Source organism: Diospyros lotus, chromosome 11 (assembly GCF_014633365.1).
Source record: "Diospyros lotus cultivar Yz01 chromosome 11, ASM1463336v1, whole genome shotgun sequence".
Taxonomy (NCBI): Eukaryota; Viridiplantae; Streptophyta; class Magnoliopsida; order Ericales; family Ebenaceae; genus Diospyros; species Diospyros lotus.
The window spans coordinates 15567667-15588074 of record NC_068348.1 but is presented as its reverse complement, the minus strand read 5'-3'; positions in this window follow the sequence as shown (position 1 = coordinate 15588074).

The following is a 20408-nucleotide window of genomic DNA, read 5'->3' as shown; positions in this document are numbered from 1 at the left end:
GATTGCTAGCCTCACCTCCACACTTAGCCTTTCCCTTACCTGGAATAAAGAGAAGCAAGAGTGAGTCACAAGACTCAGCAAGCATATAAGAAAGGAAATGCTGACAAAAATAAGGAAGCTAAAGATTACTCACACCCAAGTGCAAAACTCATGCAAAGCATGAAAACTAACCATACATCACATGTCCATGAATCACATGACAGATATATGAAAACGCCGCATAATAAAATATGCACATACTGGTCATTGGGGCCCACATAAGACACACAACACCAAAGTCCCTATCACAAACCCGTTGCTACCCTAAAGGCAAGTTGTATCTATAACTCAAGCTGAAGCTCGCTTGGGTGGGAGCGACCAACACCCGTAACTCGAGCAGAAGCTCGCTCGGCATACTATAACATCCAAAAAAATAGCCACACACACCCACACGGTGCTAGTAATCATGCAATGCACAAATATAATATAATGGTATAATAAGCATAAATGTTAATACATAGCCCCCATAAAACCATGCATCAAGCCTTGTTTGCCCATATAGGAAGTCACATACAATGCAGTGCTCATGCCTAACTAATGCAGAGGCATAATAAGCATAAACGATGATACGTAGTGTAATACCTGGTATTACATGGTGATGGAAAGGATATGATTTTTGGTTATTTGGAAAGGACCTCGAGTGGTCCGGGAAGCCCAAATGTCGATTTCAAGAAATTAATTAATAAAATTACCGAATCGATGGCAGAGAATGCTCCGGGACATGGATGTCTGGGGAAGAAGGCATGAGATTGGTGAGCATCTCGAGGTGAGGCTAATGACGCTGGAAGCAGTTTGATTGGGAATAACTTTCGGAATAAATTTTGTATAAACTCGAATAGGTGTTAGTACCGAATGGTTATAGAGGACCTCTAGGAACTTGAGGGGACCCTAGGAGTGATCCGATTTTGCGAGTAAGGCAACCCTGAAGTGTTTTCGAGTGAAATAAAGGTCCTGTGCAGGCGCAGGGACGAAATCAGTATTTTCGAGTAAATGTCGATTATTAATTATCGGAGAAATCAAGAGTTTGGAGGCTTGATGGTATTTATTTTAAAGCTTGGAGGGTCCAAGTGCAATTATAGGAATTCTCAAGTGAAATATTAAATTCCTAAGTGGAATTATAAGAAAATAGAGGGATTAAATGTGTAATATGCATATATATATGTGTGTGTGTGTGCGTGTGTGTGTGTGTGTGTGTGCGCGCACGCTCGGGGGGGGGGGGGGGGTTGAATGGCTTGGAGGAAAGCTGCTATAAATTTGAAATCAAATTTCAAAATAGAGAGAGAGAGAGAGAGCTTGAGAGCTATGGCTGAGAAAGAGTAATGTGTGTGAGAGAGAGAACTTAGCCGGCGGCGGTGGCTGGCCAGAGGTGCGCAGCGGCTATGGCTAGCAGGCGATGGAGGGACGAGCAGCGACCAAGGTCATGGCGGCTGGAGTAGCAGCAGTGAGGGAGGCGATCGTCGGAGGCTATGCATGCGAGTTGCGATGGTCACGGTGGCATGAAGGGCGACCGATGGCAGTTGCACTGGCTGTGTTGGAAGATAGTTCGGCCATGGCAGTGATGGTCGCACATAGGGAGGCTAGCCATAGTGGAAGCGGTTGTGCACGGTGGAGTTGGGGCAATCGACGACGGTGGGTTTTGTAACACCCAGTGTTGTATGTGTATTTAATTAGATAAGTTTATGAGTGGAGGTATTAGAATTTTAAATCTTGCCTTGGTTGGAATAATGGAGATGTATAAAGTTAAGATGTCTTGTGAAGGACAATTTGGTAACTTGGAAATTATTCCATAATAAGTGAAATTTTAAAGAAATTATTGGATGGCCAAGTTTAAGGATTGGGAGCCAAGTAGGTGTCTAATGTTGTCACTTGGCATATTTTCATTCAAGAAGATGGGATATTAAAGAAGATGGGATATTAACGAAATAAGAAATGGCCAAATTTAGTGTAAAGATAACACTTGACAAGGTTTTATGAGAAGGAAACAGAAAAGAAAAAGGATATACATAAATTCTTGTGGGGAAGTGTATGTGCACGTGTGTGTGTGAGGATTTTTAGAGTAGAAAAGAGTGATTTAAATAAAGTAAAAAGAAATAAAAGAGCCACTCTAGCATTTAATGAAGGTAATCATTAGAGTGATTAAAGAAAATATAAATGAAATTAGATATTAGTCATGCATTTATGTGGTAAAATAGTGGGAATAAAGTAAATGCAAATAAAAAGGATTTATGTCTTTCAAGAGTGATATAGTGAAAATTGTCTCATTTAATTAAATAGTGAGAAATAAGATATCCAATGGTTGGAGATTTAGCTTGGAGAGGATCAAGATCTAATGGCTACAATTAATTCTTGAAAGTGGCATGGATTGCCAAAAACATATATAAATAAATATATAATGAGACTAATAAAAAGAATGGATGATGGAGATTTAGTCTATAATGTATCATCAAGGGTGGAGATTTGAAGAGACTAGATGGAAAGGATTGTGCTTTTCTTCAAGGGTGGAGATTTAGTTTCATCTTGACTTATGGCTAAGAATAAACGCTCTTAAAGCACAAGGATTGTGCTAGTTTCAAGGGTTAGAATTTGTTCCTTAAAAAAATGATCAAGGGCTAGAAATTTGTCTTGAATTTGTGAGATGGCAAGACATTATATATAAAGAAGAAAAATCTTTAAGTGGAAGTTTTGCTTGGTGGAAGAAAATTAGAGAACAAAGGGAGAGTTCTCTCATGAGCTTCCGAAAGAAAGGAAGGTAAGATTTTGATCTAGGCCTTTTCTAGTAGGAAGAGAGAAAAGTCTTCGTTCTCCCTCTCATCTCTTAGTCTTTAAGATCCTTCAATGTTCTAAGAATCTTTTTCTTATGGTGGTTGAAAGCAAAGAAGTCTTGAAAGCCAAATCTTGTTAAAGCTCTCAAGAGATTTAAGATAAGGGATGACCCCAAGTGGTGGGGTTTTGCTTGCATTTGTAAGTGGTTATTATGAGTTGCATGTACTGGTCATATTTGCATAATATGTGTTCTAGTGTACCTATAGCCATATGGAGGACTAGTGTTGTGGGAGGGGTTGGTTGGTATCTTAACCTATGAGGTTATGAGGGCATGGAAGACTACCCATTGTTGCATTGCATTTTGAATTACATGCTTTTCTCATGTTACATTTACTTATGCATGGCACCCTTACTAAGCAATGGCTCATAAGGTCCTTTGACCTCTTTGTAGGTGGGGAATCTTCAAAATGAAAGAGTATATTGGAGGGTTGAAATATATTTGAGTAAGAAAAGTTAGGTAAAGGTGTATGTTTTTGGCTTATGTAGTGTAAGTTGATGTATTTCTTTGGTTGATATGTATATATGCTTGACGTGGGAGAATGGAGGAAAATTTTGTTGTTTTTGGAGGTATTTGAGGTATTTTAATATTCTGGAAAATATGGCTTTAAAGAAAAAAAATTGGGTGGTTGTCGGGCTGGTACGACCGGGCGCGCGGCTGGCACAGCCGCATGCAGCAGGCACGCAGTGTGCTCGCGCGTGACAGGTTGCCCTCGTGCGCAACCAGCCCAGCGAGAGTGGCAAGTGCGGCCCGTGAGTGCAGCAAACGCGTTGTGGGTGTAGCTGGTGCTGCTGTTGCCCCCTTTTACTACTGTCTTCATTTTTTTTTATTTTAGTTATGTTATTTATGGAATTTATGGAATAAAAGCATGTTTATAAAAATAAATAAATGTGGATTTGAGCCTCCAAAATATTTTTTAAATTAATGCAAATTTTGAGGCATTTTCGAAAAAATAAAATAAAGGAGTATTTTTCTTGAATTTTGGGAAAATGGATGAGAAAACTTGATGTTTTGAATTCCAACAATTTACTTCCTAAAGGTTGAAAATTTGGTGTATTTTGAAATAAATAAAAAGGAAAATAAATGGAGGTTTGGTTAAGGAAAAAATTATTAAATTTTTCAATAGGAGTTTAATCCAAGTATTTTTCTAAGGCAATTGGGAATGAGAAAATGGGTTAATAATTGGGCCAAATATATTTTCAAATAATTAAGGCCTTATGCCATAGTGAAGTAAAGCGAGTGTGTTTTGCTAGTTTTTGTCGAATCCTGGGAAAGTCATCCTTGGCTCTTCATGAAGAGCTTGAGAAGGGTGACGCTTCACTGAGGTTTCGGGTTTGTTTTCGCGAGATCTTTGATTTTTTTCCTGAATCCTTGAGCGGAGTGAAGGGAGGGGCGAAGCCTAGTTCCCACCTAGGACGTTTCTTGTTGAAACATAGCCTGTCTCCTCATTATTGCCTTAGTGAGTGAATAGTTAGTTGATTATTCACTAATAACACTCGTGGTGGGAACGAGGCATTATAGTTTTGGCTGCGACGACAGGCATCGAAGGCTAGGCAGCAGCTGGCCGGTGGCGCGTGCAAGTAATGCACAGAAAGGAAGAAGACTCGCGGAGAAGAAGAATAGGGGAGGAAGAATATGGGGGTGAGGAGAGAAAAAAGAAAAGAAAATAGAAAAGAAAAAGAAAATTAAAGAAAAAAATTTGAACAAAATGGAGAAAATGCTAAAAAAAATTCAGAAAAATGGGAAAAATTCTAGAAATTGATTTGGGCCTTGAATGCCAAAGGCTAAAAAATGGGATTTTGGATGCGAAATGGCAGCCAAAGAGGCAACGCTAGTGTAGGCATTTGGTCAAATTTCTCCTCTAGATTGGTTGAGGTAAATCTATAATTTATTTCCAAGTTATTTAAATTAAGCGAGATAATTTAGAATAGTTATTAGTTGGATTAAACCCTCGGTTGGAGTTGATTGGAAGTTGTCGTCAGTGGCTTTTTTTAGTGTATGGAAAAAACATAGACCTTGGTTTAATGGTTGTTGTTGGATTTTTGTGTGTTACATCTAGGTTTGATCGGGGAGCCGGTGATCCTAGAGGAGCTTAGAGTTCAGGCGAGTGTTCTCACTCTTAGCAGAAGAGGCTTCGAGCTAAATAAGGGATGACCCTAAAGGTGGTGGTCTTGCATACATTCGTAAATATTTTTCTTTATGAGTTGCATGCAGTGGTTAACACTTGCATGATATGAGTTCTAGTGTACCTATGGCCATATGGACGACTAGTGTTGTGGGAAGGGTTGGTTAATGCCTAACCTATGGAGGTTATGAGGGCATGGAAGACTACCCGTTTGCATTACATTTTTGCATTACGTGCTCTCTCATGCTTCATTTACTTATGCATTGCACCCTTACTGTGTCTTTATGACTCATGAGGTTTTACCTCATGTTGTAGATGTTGCGAGCCCAAATGTAAGCAGGGATAGCGATGGGGGGATGATGTGGTGACTAGCGGTGTTACCTGAGTTGTATGTTATATATATATATATTCCTGCATGTATTCGCGAGTGTTGCTTGTATATTTATTCTTGTGATTGAATGTATATGTTGTTGGGCGTTGGTTGGTATCTAGTAGTTGTAATCATCATAGTGTGATAAATGATTGTGAGATTGCATAATGCATATGACTTTAGTTGGTGGAGCTGAGTTTCGGATCGGGTAAGTATCGAAAAGGTATGTTCCCATAAATCCCCAGTACTCAACGGATGTTTGATGCGCTAGTTTTGTGCCTGTGTCACCTTTGGCTCATTGTGTGGCGAGCTGAAGAAAGGTGAAGCTCACTCAGATTTCGGGTCTCATTCTGCTGTGTTTCCTTGTTGGTTTGGGGATCGATTCCTTGGGTGGAGCGAAGGGAAGGACGAATCCTAGTGTCCACCTAGGGCGTTTCATAATGAAACATAGTCAATCCCTTTAGTTGTTGGTTTGTCGTATGAGTAATCCAGCCGATTATTCATCGGTGGCACCCATAAGTGGGAGAGGGTTGTTACACATAGCCCCAATAAAACCATGCATCAAGCCCTACTCGCCCTAACATGAAGTCACATATAATGCAATATGCCTGTAGCCGAGCACACCAATCAAATGAAACCCTCAAATGCATATCCCAAACCCCTGCATGCATTTGAAATGATAATATACTGGAAATAAAAGAGAACACATGCAAATACTCTCAGCCACAGTAACATCTAACGAGAACCTAGCCACCGAATCCTAGCTTCATTCCAATAACAAAATAGAAGGGATAACCGAGCTCTTTATAGCTCATAATAAAAGACTCACCATCTGAACAAGGATCCAAGAAAGATGGAGAAAACTAGCAAATATCAAGCCTGTAATCCTCAAATAACAAGTCTATGATCCTCGAGTAAAACCTCAAGTTCAACCTCCAGCAATTCAACATCACAGTAAGAAAATAAACATCATAGTAAGGAAATAAACCAAATCCTCGAATAAAACCACCTGTAACTTTCAGTGAGGAGATCCTCAATAAATCATCAAATAACAAGCTTACAATGAGAAGATCCTCAATAAATCCTCATATAACTAGCTTATTCGAAAACTTCAACCACAACAATGAGTAATTTAACATCAGAATATGGAAATAAACCAAAGCAATAAAGAAATAAACCGATCCTATAATGCTTGAATAAAACCTCAATTACAACATTAGTGATTCAAGATCATAGTGAGGAAATAACAATAAGAAAATAACCAACCGACATTAAGGGAATAACCAAATGGGAAAGTGACAGAGCCTTTCACAAGTTGAATATGGAGGCTAAAGAAATTAGGAGAGAGAAAGAGAGAGAGAGAGAGAGAGAGTAAGATTCTTGCAAAATGTAAAAGAAAGATAAGAAGAGGGTAGGATGCTTGCCTGAAATGAAGAAGAAACCGTATCCAGAAGCTTGGCTAACTAGTACTTCTCCTTCTTCTTCTTCTTCTTCTTCTGGTGCTGTAGTTGTTGTTGTTGCTATCTTCTTCTTCTTCCTATGTTCTCTTCGAACTCTCTGCCAAAACTCCCTTCTCTCAATATTTCCTCTTATTATATAGCCAAGAGACAGAGAAGAGATAGAGAAAAATGGGCTTGGACTTGTGGCAACACTAGGGGAAAAGTCATCTAACATGTCACCTAAAAAATTGAGGTCTGCGTCAAGAAAATGGCCTGGGAATTAGCACATCCGGATGGGTTAGGAAGACATTCAAATATGGGAAGGTCCATCCGGATATGAGAGCAACCATCCGGATACTAGAGACAAAGACTTGAGAGGGACATTCGGATATTAAACCACCTATTCGGATGCTAGAGATAAAAGCTAAAAAGGATATCCGAATGCCTTGGAAGCCTATCCAAATGTAAGACACATAAGCTAAGCCACATATCTGAATATGCCACCATATATCCAAATGCAAGACTCACAAGCTTCAACATATCCGAATGCCAAGACACCATATTTGGATATCACACCAAGACAAGCATCATATTCGGATATCACCATATTATTTATGGATTTATCACACCAAAAAGCCATTATAGAAACTTCAAGCCCAATTTCAACTTTGATGCAACCCGAATCTCTCAAAACTCAAAACACTAAAGTTGCATATCTTTTTCTTACCGTTCCATAGCATCTTGAATTATCTCAATCGAAACTCGGATAAGAGAGTTATGCCCAAAATATGTAGTCCCAAAATTGCCCAGAACCCATCTCCATATTCAGATATCCCAACTCCATATCCAAATATGCTCCACTCATATCCAGATGCTACATGTCATATTCAGATATCACTCACAAGAACTCAAGGAGGACATCCGAATAAGCCTCAAGCCATCTGAATATCACTCACAAAACTCAAGGAAACTTCCGAATATGCCTTTAGCCATCCGGATATCACTCACAGAACTCAAGGAGACATTCGAACATGCCTTCAGCCATCAGAATATCACTCACAAGAACTCAAGGATAGATCCGAATAAGCCTTTTTCTCATCCGAATACAAGATAATGCTCCACCAACATATCCGAATACTCCCATACCACATCTGGATGTCTCATCCTCATATCCGAATACCTCACTCTCCTATCTGGGTATCCTTGCTCCTATTCGAATACATCACCTTCCATCCAGATATCTAAACTTCAATTCAAATATAACTTTACATTTGGATATTCCAACTTATATATGCATACACCACGCCTTAACACCCAAATACTCAGAAAATAATTATCAAAAACAATATGATACACATCTAGGCTAACCAATTCCACCTCAAGGCATGATAGACATTGCATCACCAAATTCAGGTCATTATAGATTCAGTTGTGATTGGGCCTACGGTTGGGAGTTATTATGCCTGGTCGCCAACACTTCTTCCATATTTATATAGCTAGCCACTTATAGCCGACGTTCGTCAAAGTTGGCAGGAGGCTTCCAAGCTAGAAAGTCAGCAAAGGGCCCGGGCTTAAGCCATGATGGCGTGCAGAGAGACATCCGGGTTAGGGTCCCTGATTTGAATGGCCTCCTGATTAAATTAATTCATGAAAGCCCGGAGCGACTCATTTTCTCCTTGCTTCAAGTTAATCAGGCTGGCTAAGATTTTATGATGAGCTCGGCTAGTGGAGAAGTGGGTGAAGAAACATGTGGCGAGCTTCGAGAAGTCGTGGATGAAGCCTGGCTCAAGAGTAAAGAACCACAACAAGGCGAACTTCTTCAGAGTGCTTGGGAAAGCACGGCACATGATCAGATTGGTTCCCTTACTTAACAACATCAAAGAATTGAATATCGTTTGGGGCTCAATGGTTCCATCATACAACTCCAATATTCCAAGAAGGCGGAATCACTCTAGCAAGGGTATAGACATGATGAACTCCAAGAAGGGGTGGCTCGGAGTGTACAAGGATGCTAACAATGGAGGAGTAGGAGTGTGTGTGGCCTGGAGCTGTTGATGATAGCTGACCTTTGAACCGTCGTCAACCCGCTCATTGCGTTGGTCGTGTCGTTGGTTACGAGTTAACTTGGTAACTTGGTCTTGGAGCTACCAGATGGCTTGGAGGAGGGCTTCCATAGTTTTCAGATTCCCTAGTCGATGGTTGTTAGTGTTTGGATCTTACTAGTTTAGTGCTATATTGTTGTGGCTTTTGGTTCTGACTATGGATAATTTGTAGAAGAGAGACTGTAGGGATTCGATGTGTGGGGTAGGTGAGTTTTACCGAGCCCCGCGGTGGGTGCCAAATGTTCTTTCCAACCTAACGAGGTTGGTAGGACTAGTTGCAATGGCGACGAAATGTCACGATCCGACAATCTTCGCGGTGGGGTGGTCGGCACCTACAAGCACTTTAATATGCTCAAGCCAATAAGCATTCAAAATCTAAAGAGTGTTCGTAAGGCTTGGAAAGAACGTACCTTGCCCTATGATCAGGCTGACTTATATAGAGATGAAGGTACCTTGCATGTCATCGGTCGTTGTCGGAGGATGGAGGGCCGAGATGCACTATAGTGATAGGGATCATCTTCAAGGATCTTGGATTTGATGAAGATTGCGAGCTGATGGGGATTAGCATGCAAGTTGTTTGGGGTTGATAGAATCTGTTACTAGCGCAAGAATCTTGGCTTGAATGAAAACGCCATCCAAGCTTTTGGGCCAAGATCTGGCCTAGGGACCAGGCTTGTTGTTTCCAAAATACACCAAGTAAAATTTATATGTGTGGGATGCCCGTGTATGCCATTAGCCTCAAGATCTGAACAAAGACTGGTTGCAGGATTAGAGCGGCCTTCAGAAGGGTTGCTTTCTAAGGATTCCTTCTGAAAGGCACTTCCGAAGGCACTTTCTGACGTGACAGAAATGATATTTCCAAAGGAACTGAGAGTCCTTCTGAAGGAACATGCGCTGCTTCTGAAGGAACCGAGGAACGGAGGGTCCTTCCGAAGGATCAGGTGTTGCTTCCAAAAGAACTGAGGAACTGAGGGTCCTTCCGAATGAACAGGTGCTGCTTTCGAAGGAACTGAGGACTGAGGGTCCTTCTGAAGGAATAGGTACTGTAGGGGGAAACAAAGGTTAGAAGGCTCACGGGATTCTCCTCCTATGCAGACCCTCCGATGGTTAAGTCAGTAACGGAAGGAAAATAATCGTAAGGAAAAGAAGGCTAAATTTACGAAGGAAAGTGGGAGAGAAATACCGATGTCTCGATGCCCTTCTGAGTGTTGGTCTTGGCCTTTTATAGGATCGCTCATTAGAACACGTGTCAGTTCCTAAGGGATTCCTCCCAAAGGAACACTTCCGAAGGAGTCCCGAAGGGTCCTTCGGAAGGAATCCTATAAGGACTTCCGAGGACTCCTTCCGAAGGATCCCTTCCGAAAGAGTCCTTCTGCAGCTGCTCCCTACACCCTTTGCTTCCGATTATTGGGGCACAACAATTGTCCCCCCAGTCTTTATTTTGTTCTACTAAAGATACATAATGAAGAGTAATTGCTAGCCATATCTCACCAAGAATCGGCAATGTCTCTTCGCGAAGGCTCCATTTGAAGGACCGCTTCCGAAGGCATTCTCGGTAAGTGTGGCGTTTGGGCTTCTGCATATTAGCTATAAATAGGGTCAGCCGCTTTGGGATTTTTTTCATGATTTTTCCCTTTTAAAGGAATCCCTTGCCTTGCTCCATCTCTTTCCGAAGCACTTCCTTCCGAAAGAAAGAAAAAACCCTGCACTAGGTAATCCACTAAACATCCTTATTCGCAGTTTTTCCTCCAAAATACGTGTTCCTTCCAAATGAACATTTCCTCAAGACAGTGCTTGTCTCCTCGAGCTTTTTCCAAAGCGAATACACCTTAGAACCTAGGAGGTTCCTTCCAAAGGAAAATCAGCTTAGCCCTAATTTAGCCCCTTCCAAAGGAAAATCTCTCGGAAGGAATCTTCTTCTGACGAAAAATCCTTCAGAAGCGACCCTAACTCTTTTAGCCAAAACAGATTCCTCGAGCCTCTTTGCTCCCTTTTTGACCTTTCCCGTTCCCTACTATGGCCAGTGGAAAGATATACCATCATGATGTCGATTCCAATGGGGTCGAGCATTTCTTCTTGAAGGGTAAATGCTCCTGTATGAATGAAAACGACGTGGCCCTTATCCGTCAAAATCACAACATTCCTGGGAAGTATCGTACTAGGCTTCCTCGAGTTGAGGAAAATTGCACGATTGATGTAGAAAAGGGGTGGATAAGGGAGGCTATGAAGCAATATCGCCTTTCCAGGGATTGCTTCTGTCGTAAGGATAGTTATGCCAGCTGCTTTTCGAAGTTCGACTTTTATCTCTGTCACAATTTCATGGAGACTAGGCGCTTGGGGGACTCTTTCTCGGAGGTAACTTTTGATAATGCCATGTCTATCGGGACCCCTCCTGACTGGAGAAAGTATGAGTCGAATGACCTTGGGCCCGAGGAATGTATAGACAAGCATTGGAGGATGACCTTAGTAATCTGCAGGGTCCATGGAGTCCTTATGTTCTAGAGTTCGAGGAGGCTGAAGTAGGCGCCAGCTCGTTGAACACCGCTCAAATGATCAAGAGAGAGCTGGAAATGGATCTTGTCATTGATGCTTCCCAGGGTCTGCCCCCTGAAGAGGGTTCAGGCCACGTGGATTGCCCTTCAATCGAAGATTAGTGTAGACTTTATAACTTATACTATTTTTACCTGGCTGTATGGAACGATCATTTTGTTGGTTTCATCTCGAAGTGTCTTTTGAGTTCCCGACATGTTTCTTTAACTGTTGCGCTTTATTTTATCGGCTTTGTATGAATATAGCTTTTTGGTAGTCGTTCCAACATGCTTCCTGTAATTGACTTATTTGCATCATTATGTGATTTTATCGTTAGTTGTGAGACTTGCATCCATACCTCTTCGAGCTTCAATTTATTCGCCTCGATAGTTCAGTTATTATCTCCTTTTCAAGGCTCGTCGGTCTCAGGAAACTCGGGATAGGGCTTGCGCCCCTAACTTGTTTACGACGAGACTCATGTAACATTTATCGAGCTCTTGGATTTTTCAAGATTGGGGGGTTGCCCTTCAGTCGGGCCTTCGCGAACGTTTCTGGGCGGGGCATGTGCTTGCAAATTCTTTAATTAACCACCTCTTTTTTTTTTTTTTTTTAGGGGACACCTTCTAATGGTGCCTGCTATTTTTCATCAGTTTCATTTGCCCTAAGAGAGCTAGGTTGGGCTAAGGATCCAACGCGGGATTCGCCTCGGGCATCCGAGTTTACCGGGAGACCTAGGCGCCAGATCGTTCGAGGAGTCGAGTCTAGCTTAGGAGCATAGCACCGGACTTCAATCGAGGGATCCAGGTGAGTCTGTGGGCATAGGCGTCGGAACATCCAATGATCCCGAGTGGGTCTATCATCATAGGTGTTAAATTAAGGCTAGATAGTTAAGTCTTCGAGGGTAGATTCCGGCCTTTCACCTTCTCAACCACTATTCCAAGGTCTAGTCTGCCCCCGGGAATCTGGGTTTGGCCAGCAGTCCGTTTTGGGATTCCTTTTAGGTGTCCAAGTTTTGCCAGGAGACCTAGGCGCTAGATCGATCGAGAAGTTAGGTCTAGCTTAGGAAAATAGCACTAGACTTCAATCGAGGGATCCGGGTGAGTTTGCGGGCATAGGCGTCGAAGCACCCGATGGTCTAGACCCAGTCTGGGGTCATAAGCGCCAGATTACAACCAAGCGATTTGAGCCTTGCACGGTCTGGGCGCCTTTCGACTTATCGTATGGCAACTTCATTGCCTCCTTCCCTTGAGGAGAGTCAGCCTGCTCTCGACATATCTAGGTTCAATGGCCAGTCCGGTTCGAGATTCCCTCTGGGTGTCCAAGTTTTGTCAGGAGACCTAGGAGCCAGATTGATCGAGGAGTCGAGTCTAGCTTAGGAGCGTAGCATCGGATTTCAATCGAGGGATCCAGGTGAGTCTGCGGGCATAGACGTTGGAGTACACGATGATCCCGACCCGACTTATGGTCATATGCCCCCAATTTCCACCGGGCTATCCTGGTCTCGTTAGCGGTCATCACCGGGCTATTGCACCTGCATCATGTTTTATCTTACATATAAATGCTCAAGGCACAAGAGATTTTACGTGGTTCGGCTTATAGTTTTTCCTACTCCAAGGGACCACATAGGGGTGCTCTTTTATTCATAGGGGAATTATTACATAAAGAAATTAAATTAAAAAGAACTTCACCTCTCAGTGGAGTCAGGCAGCACCTCTTCTAAAGAACGTATCTCCATGCCTTCAGCTTCAGATCCTTTAAGGCTGGCCTCGATTGCCAGGGCGGTGAAGTATCTTTTGAGGTGCATGGTATTCCAGGTCTTACTCATCGTCTCTTCCTGCAATGTCTGTAATACGCAAGTGTTGGGTCCTAGCATCTTCTATATCTTGTAGGGTCCTTCCCAATTTGGTCTGAGTTTTCCTTCCTCCCCGAGGGTGTTTGTAATCACTGTTTTCCTGAGCACTAGATCTCCTTCTTGGAATATTCGAGGACGGACCCTCGCATTGTAATTGTTGGCGATTCTTCTCTAATATGCCGCTAGCTGCATAACTGCCTTCTCTCTCAGCTCATCTATCAAATCCAATTCTCTCTCAAACTATCCTAATTCCCTTCCTCCCTGAAGGCTATAACCCGAGGCGAGATGAGGTCTACTTCCACCAGAATAAAGGCATCTGTCCCATATACCAAGCTGAATGGTGTTTCCCTGGTAGGCACGAGACTGGTTGTGTGATAAGCCCATAAAATGCTGGGGAGTTCGTCAGCCCATCTGCCTTTGGCTTGTTCCAGTCAGGTCTTCAACCTGTGTAGGATAGTTTTATTGCTTGCTTCTGCCTTCCCATTAGCTTGTGGATATGCCACAGATGCCATCCTCAAATTGATCCCCCATCTTTGGCAAAAAGCCCTGAAAGCTTCTGAATCAAATTACGTTCCATGATCCGTGTTGAGAATTCTGGGTATGTCGAAATGACATATTATCTCTTTCCACACCATTCCCTCTACTCTTTTCTCAGTGATGGTTGCTAGCGGTTCTGCTTTGACCCACTTCGTGAAGTAATCAGTGGTCACCAGTAGGAATTTTCTTTACGCTGACGCCATTGGAAATCGACCCAAAATGTCTAACCCCTATTGTGCAAATAGCAACGGCTGAAATATTGGCTGGATTGACGCAGGGGGTTAGACTGTCAAAGGGGCATGCTTTTGGCATCACACGTCTGCACCTTTCGGGTCGCGTCCTACCTCAAGGTGGGCCAAAAGAAATCGGCCCGTAGGATTTTTCCAGCCAATGCTCTTTCGCCGAGGTGCTCACTGCAGTCCCCTTCGTGCACTTCTTCCAGAGCCTGCTCTACCTCTCGGGTTTCTAAGCACTTAAGCAATGGCACGACATACCCTCTCTTGTATAGCTCTTGGCCAATAATTATAAAGCGGGCCGCATGGGTCTTCAGTCTCTTAGCCTCCATGGGTGTTACTGGAAGCTCCTGACTAAGTAGGTACTTTAATATTGGCGTCCTCCAATCATCAGCCATATCAATGCAGAGAACGCCTTCTTCACTCTCATCTACACTTGGTCATTGTAGGACCTCTATGTGGATCAACCGTCCCGAGGTATCTCGAGCGGAGGCCAATTTGGACAGTGCGTCAGCGTGATGGTTGAGGGACCTGTTGATCTGAATAAGTTCAAAGCGTTCAAACCTGTGGGCGAGTTCCTTCACCTTCTGTAGATAATGGGCCAAGATTGGCTCTCTTACCTCAAAAGTGACTTGAACCTGTTGTTCTACCAACTGAGAATCACTGTGGGCGATCAGGCTTTTTACCTCCAATTTTTTTGCCAATTTCATTCCAGCTAATAAAGCCTCGTATTCCGCTGCGTTGTTTGAGCTGGGAAAAGTGAAGCGTAGGGAATATTCTAACACTTCCTTCTCTAGAGAGATTAATACGACCCCTGCCCCACTCCCTTTGGCATTGGACGCTCCGTCCTGAAAGTTAAGGAAGATCGTTATGGGGAAAACATCGTAGTTCAAAAAATTTGAACCTTGCCCCGATCCTGGTGACTGGATCAACGTCGAAATTAAATCATTCACATACAAATAAAATAAATTTAACTTTTAGATTTTCGAGTCGTTCGCGGATTCGAGCCGTTCAAATGTCTGGCCTCCAACTTCTGATACGTGGCATGCGTCCGTTGGCAAGGAGAGCAGAATAGGAGTGCTAGCTCCTTCTCCTTTATACGACTTGTGTATGGACGGAAAAAAACGCCCACGTTTCAAATTGAAGCCAAAAGGAAACGGGAAAGAGTGAACGGCAATACGTTTTTCAACTCTTGAAAAACTACACCAAAAACTCTCTAAATTTTGGGCAACCCATAAAGGGATATTTATAGAGAAATATCCTAGGGTTTCTCAAACCCTAATGAATTGGGCTAGCGCATTAAATCTAATTCAATTAGAATCTTAAGTGGGCTTATCCTAGTCTAACTAGAAATATAATTAAGTGGCCCAAATCCAATTATAGGTTTAAATAAAATATTATGGCCCAAATCTAATTCAAGCCCAAATATATTTTATTTAATATTTGGCCCAAATCTAATTTGGTCCAAATATAATATTTAATATTTAGCCCAAATCCAATTTAGTCCAAATATATTTAATTTAATATTTGGCCCAAATCCAATTTAGTCCAAATATATTTTATTTTCTATTTGTCACTCTAACAAATAGAAAATTATTAAATTAGAAACTCCTTCCTAATTTAATCAATTGCCATTTTAGAAAATTGTTTCCATTATGACGACTTCTGGTCACATCGACGTCATTACGTCTATTTGTTCTTTTTCCGTGAGAACCTACGACGGCACAACTTCTTGCCTAAGTGTCCCAGTTAACCATACATCTGCTCTCCTGGTTTAAGCCAGGGATCGTGTCTATTGCGTATGACTCATTAGGCTTTCGAATATGTTGGCAATGTATCGGTACGAACACATAAGACAAGATTAGCCTCTAGCAAGGCGTCATGCCTACCCAATTATTCAGAAGAATTCATAATCCGCAAATAACCTTTCACGAGCGTGGTTACCGTGTAATTTGATCCTCTCGTCAATGTATCCTATGTGATCTCAAGTTGGCGACGTGTTGCTTGATTACGACCACATAAGTTTTCTTCGGTCTTCTAGATATCTTCACTTAATAGAAAGTGAATCAATAACTCCTTATTGATCTCTTTCACCATGGCCATAGATTTAAAGTGAATATCCACCGAAGGCACCTTAGATACATCATCCTCTATCAAGGGATAGACGAGTCTCATCTTGGCTATGCACCCATCTCCATAAGCCTCGCGATATACCCAATGATCGCCCACATGCAGCCTTTATCTAGGCCCATCGAAACGATTTCTAAGCATACTAGTGTTTTTATGAGATGACCATGACAACCTCAGGTCCAAGGATTAGTTACACCCATCTCGTATGAGCATACCATCAACATATAACCAAAATGGATTCTCATGGCGAGTCATGTCCAGTGACACATTCTCTGACATTGGTCACCTATGTACTTGTCTAGACATCCCCATGCCTATGGGTGTGAGACCCCCATTACTATCACATAGCAAAAACATAGCACATACAAGTCTTACCGCAATTGTCAATGTTTATTCTTGACATTGCTATGACTTGGGACTTTTAATGATGTCTAAAAACTGTGATGCATCATCTCACATCTTTATAGATTAATCACAGTATACATCATATGGACTTCTATCTAGTTTCATTTGGTTATTACAATAATAATAAGAAACTAATAGAATGATTTCTTGTGAAATTGAATAACTCCTTATTCAAGTAATAAACATGATTACAATTGTCAGTGCACAACATGCCCAATCTGATTGGGTTTAGAGCACCTACACTAACACGTCCACGAACAACATCCATTCTTTCATGCAAACTTCTTTTGCCGTTAGTGAATGAGTGCATTCCACTATGAAATCTGCCAACGCTTGCCTTTTTATTGCCTTTCTGGGCTCAAAGATGATATCGTATTCACTAAGTTCAACTGCCCACTTGGTTAGCCTTCCTGAGCATTTCAATCTCTATAGGATTTATCTCAACGGTTGATCTATCAATACGGTCACAATGTGGGCTTGAAAGTAGGGTCTTAATTTTCTCACTGCCATTACCAAGGCCAGAGCTACCTTTTCAGCGGAGGGGTATTGACCGGCTATCGAACCACTCCAGAATTAGAGATCTATGTTTGCATCTCTTCTCTAGTTTGCAGCAAAGTGCACCCTAGGTCATCTCTCACAAGGAGCCTCACTTTCTTCTACCAACAAAGGAGAACCAACATAACCAATAACAGTTTGTTTGGGGGGGGGGGGTTTTGACAGAAAACTAATTGGCAAAACAGAAAGATGAAGATGGATGAAAAATCAATAAGAGGAGTGCAACCGGCTGTGTATTTGTCTCCTATGTGAAATCTTCCTTGTCCACTCTATACATCTTGGTTTGCTAGATGCTTTGATCTCCGGAAAACAAACTCAAGCATCCCCAACAACCGTCCAAGGATTAGAATGATTGGAAATAACAAAATGAATGCAGAAATCTCTTGCAAACAAAATGCAACCATTCACTCTCTATTCAACCTATCCGGACCTATGCAAGAACAACCGTTCAAGCACACAATATTCATTTTCGAGATGTTATACCAACCGGCTATAACATTCTGTTCTCTTAAGCATTTAACAGAAAGTGAAACCATGCAAGTTCACACAAACCTGCCATGAACTCCATGCATTCACAAATCTGCTCAAACTAAACCAAATAGAAATGAATAAGAAACAAACAACAAACCAGATTCTTGTAGCTCATCCGGGACTCAAATTCCACATGGATTCAAGACACACAACTGGTTACAAAGTGTTCTAGCCTATCATTACAGAAAGGAAAACAAAATGGAACAAAAGATGTAAAAAACAGGAAAGTGCTACAACAACAAAAATGGGCAGAATCCTCTCTATTTTCTCCTCTCTATCTATATGATGATCTTCTGAAAATTAATGCTAAGAGGCCTTAAATACATGGCCAAGAAAGGAAAGGCTAGGGAGGCTAGGGTTGGGCCTAGCCCAACAGAAAACAAGTGAGCCCAAGTCTGCTCCTTTATTGTAGGCCCAAGCTCCTTTAGTTGGCCCAAGCTCCTTTAGTTGAGCCACTTCTCTAGCCCATCCAATATTCCCTAAAGCCTGGATCCATAGAGTAGAGGTAAGATAGAAAATAGTGTAAGGACAATTTGAAACATAATAAAATAGAAACAATCAAATATCAGCAAAAATTGCTTCAAATGGCCTAATAAGAATGAGGTGAAATGCCAAAATATGGTATAAATATGCATGCTATCAATTCCCCCATACTTAGACTTTTGCACTCCTGGGCAAAACACTAGACTCTATGACTCAAGAATAGAAATGTGGAAAAACACAAATTAGATGCAAGGTAGGTAAGTCTTCAAGAATTCATCATTCAAAGATCATCTTTCCTCTACTTCCAAGAAAACAAGTGACATGGCAATTCATCCAAAAAGACAAATCAAAAGTGGAAGCCTCTCACAGGGCAAGTGTATGCTCAAAAATCTCTCAAGAGGTGGTGGTGACTGTTTCGCTCAAATTCACCCAATCACAATTCCACTACCATAAGCTTGTTTATCTTCTCAATCTCCACTATCCATGTCAAATGCATGCCACAAATCAAAAGGACTTATTCAGGGTTGTAATGTGGGGAAGAAAGAAATGGAAAGACAACAATGAAGGAAAACATGCCTTAGGTCGAGAAAACATTTCATGCAACTCTAAGATCAAGAGATAGAATTTCCAAGCATTATGAAGAACATTGCATCTTTATTCGGTTGAGTGCGTTTTACGCTCTGTCTCAACTTTGCTTTCTTCTTTTTCTCATCAATTTTTTTTTTTTTTTTTTTTCGAAAGAGGTGAGTGCGTTTTACGCTCCTTCTCACCCTTCTATCCTTTTCTTGCTTTTCTTTTTTCTTTTTCATGGATGCAAATGGCCTTTGGCCTTATGACTTGCTCGATGAATTCAATCTCTCTCACTAGAATGCACTTACTATTCCTCTTCCTAAGGTTGGAAGGTCCAAAAAGGGTGTATGAAAATGAAGGGTAAAAATGATGGCTCTGAGTGGCAAACGAAAGGGATTGATTGAATTTTTTTTTTTTTTTTTTTTTTTTTTTTTTTTTCGTATAACAAAATGGCTAAATGGGGACAAGAAAGAATGCCTTAATCATGTTTGAGTCATGCATGAACAAATATAGCCTCAACCAAGAATCAAAACAAGTTTTAGAGTGGAGATCATGATAGGTGAATGCACACACAAGAAAAAACAATAGGCTCATAATCCTCACGGCTGTAGACTACCCAATCAATCTATCAAATTAAACTCATTGCCAAGTCACTCGAAATTAAGGAAGATAAGATCGAAGTTCTAATCATGATGGGTTCTTTTAGACTTAATTGCTTAACTTGCATTTCCACGCAAAACAAACTCAACTAAACCCAACGAAAAAGAAATATGAAAAGATAAAGAAAATGTTGCCAAAATAAGAATGCTGCCTCCCCCCACACTTAGACTTTACATTGCCCTCAATGTAAACATGCAATTCCAATCAAGAATAAGACAAGTAAATGTAAAATACTAGGGAGAGAGAAACAGCCTGATGTATCAAATGTAGGTGGCGTTGAGGAGATGCAGCTCCTCCACAATATGCTCCTGAAAGTTCTCGTAGAATGGCTTAAGCCGCTGCCCGTTCACTGTGAATTGCTTTGCATTGGACTCGTCCTTGATTGCAACTGCACCAAAGGGAAAAACATGAATAACTATGAAAGGACCAGTCCAACGAGAACGTAACTTACCGGGCATCAACTTGAGACGAGAATTGTATAGCAGAACTTTCTGGCCAACTTCGAATGTCTTCCTCACAATAAGCTTGTCATGCACAGCCTTGGTCTTCTCCTTGTAGATGCGTGAGTTCTCATATGCGTCCATCCTAATCTCCTCAAGCTCTTGAAGTTGGAGCTTTCTTTGGGACCCCGATTGACTGATGTCCATATTGCATTGCTTCACCGCCCAATATGCCTTATGCTCCACCTCCACCGGCAAGTGACACGCTTTTCCAAAAACCAACCTATAAGGGGACATGCCGATGGGGGTTTTGTAGGCCGTGCGGTAGGCCCAAAGTGCATCTTCTAATCTCGTGCTCCAGTCTTTCCTATTGGGCTGGACAGTCTTCTCCAAAATTTGCTTGATTTCCCTATTTGAGACTTCAGCTTGCCCATTAGTCTGTGGATGATAAGGAGTCGCCACTTTGTGTATTACCCCATACTTACGAAGTAGGGTGTCCATCTTTCTATTGCAAAAGTGGGATCCTTGGTCGTTGATGATGGCCCTGGGTATGCCAAACCTACAAAAGATGTTAGAACGAACAAAAT